This window comes from Saccostrea echinata, unplaced genomic scaffold, assembly GCF_033153115.1.
Source record: "Saccostrea echinata isolate AGI-Se365-2 ecotype Australia unplaced genomic scaffold, CSIRO_AGI_Sech_v1 ptg000001l, whole genome shotgun sequence".
Classification (NCBI taxonomy): Eukaryota; Metazoa; Mollusca; class Bivalvia; order Ostreida; family Ostreidae; genus Saccostrea; species Saccostrea echinata.
This window is the reverse complement of record NW_026889750.1, coordinates 26412738-26420448: the sequence shown is the minus strand read 5'-3', so window position 1 is coordinate 26420448 and position 7711 is coordinate 26412738.

Here is a 7711-nt window from a genome sequence, read left to right as displayed (position 1 = left end):
AGGTCTTGGAGCATTACATGTAAATCAGCTAACTTGCTCTCAGGGATTTGTTTGAGAGACAGTGATAAAGACCAAGCCAAGAGAAGTACATGTAAATAAAGTTCAGGGGTATTCTATCTTACAATTATTGATAGAAATACCTAATTCCTTACATAAGTCTTTAAAGGGTTGCATGAAATGTAAACACTTTTTTGAGTTGTTATCAAATGCAAGTAAACTTTAAGATAAAATCGTCGACTTTTTTTTTTGTATTGACCTCTGTCCTAAACCTAACCATCCATTCTTGGGAATTTAACAATTTCTCAAAAATGCTACATAAAATCGAAAAACCAGTGGAAGATACTTACCTTTAAAGTAACTATCCTGAAAATAAAACTCTAATAAGTAGACGTCCTCCTTCCTCTCCCTAAGCAGACGAACTGCCTTTTTAATTCATTTCTGCTGATTTTGTAGTGAAAATGCACTATTTCATTGAAAATCTGTTCCCAGGCATTAAGCAATCAAAGTAAGTAAATAGTTATGATGTCAAGGGTTCTTGTGTTAGGACAGGGCTCTATAATTTTTTTTCTTTTGTTTTGTTTTTTGTTTGTGTGTGTTTTGCTAACAGGTAGGAAGGTTTTTGAAGGATGGGTGGACGCTAAACAGAGAAAAACTTGGAATGGCCTTATCTAATGTTTTACTGTGAAAATTTCCTTTCACAAAACCCGAGGAAAGTACAGCACACGTTGCATTGCCCTTGTTCAAGTCTTTGTTTAGGACATTGAAATGTTTCGAAATAATATGACTAATCAAGAAAAGTTAATTCTTTTTTAAACAATATTTGATATCAAGCGTTACATAAAAGAGAGGCCCAAAGGCCTTAACGGTCACCTATATAAAATACAATATTGTTAAGGTCCATAGAATTATGAAATAAAATAAAAGATAGACGAAGGTATGATGCCCAAAAGTAAGAGAGAAAGGATTGATCAGGGATCAAAAAAATAATTAGTCTAATACTGAGTAACAAATCTTTTAGTACATTTATTTTCTTGCCTGTACTTGCCACCATTTGTCACTTTCACCATTCTGATTAAAACAAAACAATCGTTCTTGAGTACTTTTAGGAAACCATTAAAGAATTCTAGAGGCGTTCCTAGAAAACTAAAAATAGTTCTGGGATAATTCAAGTTATATTTAAATTTCCCTGAACGCCTCTAGAATTTTGAAGTGTCTGAATGGCTTGAATTTGTCGTTTTGAATCGGGTTTTATTATTTGCACTTAGTTCCGGGCACGTTAACGAAAAGTTTTAAAATGTGTTTAAAAATCACGTTTTAGGAATTATTTGCAAGATGTAAGGGTTTTTACGATAAGTAATCAGTCTTCCGAGACGTCCGGTACATACATAGGTGCAGCGTTATTTTCAAAGAACAAGCCATGTAAACAAGCGAGTTGAGCAGACGCCATTACGGAGTCTGCATACCTTTACTTTTTTTACATTTCAATAAGGTACATACATATTTATAAACCAAGACCCAAGTACCTGTGGATTTTCCTTACATAACTCAATCTACTTCATAAAATCTTAACACCAAGCTCCATGGTTGGTGACTAGAATGGCATTGTGAGCATAATTACTAAAATATGTCATTTAATATAATATGAAATTATGAACACATTCCAGCTAGGGTGACATGTTTGAGTAATCTTATATATTCCTCTAAAACTCTCTCATCATGTTCAAACCCTTAGTTTCATATTGTGAGATGTGAGACACTAGCTAGTTTATATGAATATTATGGTGCTTTTATTGAAAATAGGAATCGAGAATAGAAAATCATTGAAAAAGAGAAAGAAAAGTAACATTTATCCTAAGATGATCTTTAAAATTCCATTTTTATGCCCCCGGATCGAAAGATCCCGGGAGTATATTGTTTTTGTCCTGTCTGTCTGTTTGTCTGTATATCTGTTTGTCTGTCTGTCTGTTGTCAACTTTAACCTTGCCCATAACTTTTGATTGGTTGGAGCTATGACTTTCATATTTCACATGTGTATTTCTTGTGACAAGACCTTTCTTTGGGTACCATCATATTTGACCTTTTGACCTTGACCTTGGAGTTTGACCCACTTTTGCAAAATTTTATGAGACTAACCTTGGCCATAACTTCTGAACAGTTAGTGCTTGGGGTTTCAAACTTCACATGTGTATTCTTTGTGACAAGGCCTTCCTTTGGATACCAACAGCTTTGACCTTGACCTAGGAGTTTGACCTACTTTTGAAAAACTTTAACTTTGGCCATAACTTTTGAACACTTAGTGCTTGGGGTTTCAAACTTCACATGTGCATTCCTTGTGACAGGACCTTCCTCTTGATATCAACCCCTTTGACCTTGACCTAGGAGTTTGACCTACTTTTGAAAAACTTTAACCTTGGCCATAACTTTTGAATGGTTGGAGCTAGGTCTTTCATACTTCACATATGTACTCCTCGTGACAAGACCTTTTTTAGGTTACCAACCACTTTGACCTTGACCTAGGAGTTTGACCTACTTTTGAAAAACTTTAACCTTGGCCATAACTTTTGAATGGTTGATGCTAGGGCTTTCATACTTCACATATGTACTCCTTGTGACAAGACCTTCCTTTGGAAACCAACCCCTTTGACCTTGACATAGGAGTTCGACCTACTTTTGAAAAACTTTAACCTTGGCCATAACTTTTGAATGGTTGGTGCTAGGGCTTTCATTCTTCACATATGTAATCCTTGTGACAAGACCTTCCTTTGGATACCAACCACTTTGAACCTTTGACATTGACATAGGAGTTTGACCTACTTTCGAAAAACTTTAACCTTGGTCATAACTTTTGAATGGTTGGTGCTAGAGCTTTCATACTTCACACATGTAATCCTTTTGACAAGATCTTCCTTTGGATACCAACCACTTTGACCTTGACGTTTGACTTTTATTTAAAAAACTTTAACCTTCGCCATAACTTTTGAACAGTTGCAGCGAGGTCTTTCAAATTTCACAGGTATATTCCTCGAGACAAGACCTTTCTTTGGGTATCAACATTTTTTATCTTTTGGCCTGGATTTTGACTTGCATTTGAGAAACTTTAACCTTCGCCATAAGCTGTCATACGGGGGCATCAGTGTTTCACAAACACATCTTGTATATGTTTACAATCATAATTACTAGCTCTATAGATAAGTACGCGTTTACTGTTTCTGTATCTTTCAAATCAATAAGGTTAAATTAATTAATAATATATGAAGGAGTTCATTATTATAAGGGTGAAGTAATGAGATATACAAAAGCTAAAGACAACGGTAAGTCATGTAAAAGTGTCCTTCTCTTGCACCCCTCCTAGCCAGAACATGTCGATGTTGATTTTGTTGATAATGTACATAATGAAAAAGTGGTAATTTTGTTTTTAATCCAGAAGATTCTTGGATTAAGAACTGAGTAGATAGAATATTCTTAGTTAAAATGATAATTTGCTATGGCCCCAGTCAGGGTTTGTTCCATGACACAGATTAATGTACATGTAACTGGTCTGAGCTGATGAACATCATTATAAATACCCATATATTTAATTTGCATGTATAAAGCAGCTGAGAAATGGTATATACATTATGAACATAGTCTAGATAAAAAAAATTTAAACTCTCTCTTTTGCTCTGTGCCTAAAATTAAAACATTTAATCAAGACATCCAAGACGGTTCGATTGACTGTTCTGGAGTTTTAGGCAGTTCAATAATACTTCTTCCAAAATGATATCCTAATCAAATAAAAAAAAATTCTTCAGCTTGTTATCATGCTACATAACACAGCATGAAGTCCTAACTTCTGATTTTTTAAATGATATAATAAACAGGGAGAATTTTATACATGTATTTCGTCAAGTTACATGTATGTATTTTTCTCAACTTTAATAACTCTTTTGTAAGTTTGTTCCTGATATTAGTCAAAGCAACCCGAACATTAATGACTTATGGCTTATTTGCTGTTTTCTCTCATTTTCTATTGAATTCTATCACAAAGTTGTAATGAAATAAAAACACAAAATCTTAGCATGTTTGGAGTATAATTTCTCATGTGAAACATGTACTACATATGTTGTTCTCTTGTTTCCCTCAGCATCAAATCTCATAATTTTTCTCAGAAAAAGTTAAGCCGACTAACAAAAACTATGTTCTAAAACCTGTCAGAGAAATTAAGAGAAGCTGTCTGTAACCATTGAGAATTATCTTTTAAAAAAAGTGGAAAGTGCAAAAATCACAAATCTGAACGAAACTTTCACACTTTTGTGCATAGTGATAGTAAATTATAAAGAAGTAAAAAATACGGTAATTGTGCATCGTGTCACTATGGCAACGGAACCTGCCCACAGATAATTCATTAGATGTTGTATTTTTCAACCTTTTCACAATTATTTCCAATAAAACAAATTCCCAACAATGTACATCGACAGGAAATTCGGAAAAAAACCCATAGATTATTATATTTATCTTTCAAAAATACATATATTCCTCCTTTTTCTTTCAAATGTGTCATCAATGAAGGTCAGAAAAGAGCATTTATAACTTCTTTTCAGAGATTATATTCAATTATACATGCCGTTTTTTAGACAGCTGCTTATGCTACCAATATAGTAAATAAAAACAGTTAAACAATTTACTCTTTTTTGTAAAAGCTAAAAACACTCTACACTAGTTCCTTCTATTTTACTAAATGATTATCCCCCATGATGCGAACTCTCTAGAATTAAAGGAAGAAATGAATAACCAGTGCTTAGCAGACATCAACATGCAACAATTTCCTGAAAGATAATGTATACATTTGCATTTTTTCCTGCAAATCAAGTTTTCTCAGTTAGTTATTGGTGAAGTTAGAATCTGTGTAATAATTTCAAATTCATACAAAATGTCTTGATTTGCAGATGTCACACCTATATATGTTTACATATCTGATATCAGCAGTCAAAAATCGATCATAACAAAATGATTGTCAGAGTATGAATATTGTATTTATTCAATAGATTTATTACATATACCCATTTAATACAATATTTTGATGATTTTTTTTAAATGGATTAACTCACTGATTACTGAAAATGAATATGATAAAGGGCCTATATCATCCCCTAATATGGCATGAGATCAATATCGTATTGTTTTGCATTTATAAACCCGGCATATTAAATGTAAACTTCTTATCATCATTTAACTTGTTTACAAATGTTACTTCCGAAATGAATCAAATATTTGAGTAATTTTATCGCTTGTTTTCAGAATAATTACAAAAATGGATTTCCCATGTACATTTCAAGCAATATCAAGTAAGCCTAAAGTATGTGGTGAAGGCAGGCTGAGGACATCAGATGAGACAGTTAAATGTAACATACTATACCAATTTCTTAATGTAAAAAAGACATATGGGACCACATACTTTTCAAGTTTAATTTAGCAAAGGAAAATATACAAAGTGAAGCTGATTTGCTAAGACTGCGGGAAGGCTTTTTTGACCCAAATTTCAGCGTAACTGTTTGCCCTATGCATAGGGCAGAATATGGCACAGAATGGCGATGATCATCTTTATGCATGGTGCAGATTCAGTGTGGGAAAGGAGGAAGTAAAAAATCATATAAAGCTTTGGAGGAGACATCTGTCAGCATTGAACAAAGCAAATTTATATTTGAAAAAGACAATATGCTTATTCCTGTTGGCTCAGGTAAACTGCTGCTTCACAATTATTTTTATTGTTTTCAAAAATGCTATGAAGTAATTCAGACAAAAGTTGCTCAGATCTTTTAGATTTTAAAGGATTTATTTGTTTTTTATTCTTTCATGAGAAAGTTATTTGTCACTTGTTACCATCAAGTCAACATCTTGTGAAACCTGGAAAACTTACACATTATTGTATGCAAAAATATATTGATAATCAGTCATTTTTGTTGGAATATGTGGGAAGTGCAGAACAGAACTGTTCTAAAGAATGGAAGCTACAATAGAAAGTACTATAATGGTAAATATATTGCAGTGTACATGCATGTATACTAGTTACCATATAAATTACAATATATCATTGTCAAATATATTGATTTCAAAAGAAGGTAAACATTCTGTTTAACAAATTATAATATGTACTGAGAAGTATTACACCACAACACACAACAATGTTAAAACCCTTTAATTAGAAACATCCCAAACTGAAATTGGTGAGCACACTATAAATTGTCAATACAGGGGTGTGCAATTACCATCGCCCGATGCTCGGGGCTATCAATTTTAGAGGTCGGGCTATGATAAATCTATACTGCGTTAGCCCGTTGGGCTAGTAAATCTGAAACAAAAGTATACTTATATTTACGTTGACTGAATTGATGTACAAATTAAATGTGTTGTAAAATCATAATCTTTAATTCGCTTTAACGTATATGTATTGTGTGTTGCTATTGCCAGTCGTTTCAGTGACAATTATAGTCGATAAAAATAGGGAGAAGTACCTGACAATAACGAAGTGCAAACCATTATTCGTTTTATTTATTTCAACTTTAATGGGTTTTTTTTTTCCTTTTTGTTATACTTATACATGTATTGTTTTCGGTAGTTAATGGGCTAGTGACTGGCAACCTCGGGCTAGTAACTTTGTTACTGCCACTAGCCCGACGGGCTAGTAACTAATTTTTGTAATTGCACACCCCTGCAATAATGCATGTTTAAATTAAACCATTGCTGTGTAAATGCTGAGTCCAGTTTTTTTATTGTCTTTGAGCTTTACAGCTCATCCATCAAACAAATACAGACCTGTGCAAGTATGAGCTAACAGGAGAGTGAAATAACAATGTACATATATACAATGAAAACTTTATTTGCCAGATCAGGTGAAGTGAGGGGATATTTAGGAATGAGCTAGTCAACTATGATATAGTTGTCGTGATATTCTCAAAGATATAAGATCAGTATCATCAAATGATAAGCTAAATTCATTGATGAAGAACAAATGATTACATTTGATTTTTAGCTAACCTGAGCTGAAAGCTCAAGTGAGCTTTTCTGATCACATTTTGTCTGTCGTCCGTCTGTCTAGCTGTCCGTCCGTCTGTAAACTTTTCATATTTTTGACTTGTTCTCCAGAACCACTGGGTCAATTTCAACCAAACTTGCCACAAAGCATTCTTGGGTTAAGGGGATATAAGTTTGTTCAAATTAAGGGCCATGCCCTCTTCAAGGGGAGATAATTAAGAATTAGTGGAATTTGGTGTTATCTTTTAAAAATCTTCTCAAGAAACACTGGGCTGAAAAAATTTAAACTTATGTGAAAACTTTATTAATTAGTGAAGATTCAAGTTTGTTCAAATCATGACCCCCCGGGAGTAGGGTGGGGCCAGAATGGGGGATCAAAGTTTTACATAGGAATATATAGGAAAAATCTTTAAAAATCTTTTTCTCAAGAACAACAAAGCCACAATTAGTCATATTGATATGGAAACATCCTCAGGTAGTGTAGATTCAGTTTCGTTCGAATCGTGACCTCCGGGGGTAGGGTGGGGCCACAATGGGGGATCAAAGTTCTGCATAGGAACATATAGGAAAATCTTTAAAAAAATTTTTCTCAAAAACAACAAAGTCACATTGTATATTGATAATGAGTCATCCTCAGGTATTGTAGATTCAAGTTTGTACAAATCATGACCCCTGGGGGGTAGGGTGGGGCCACAATGGG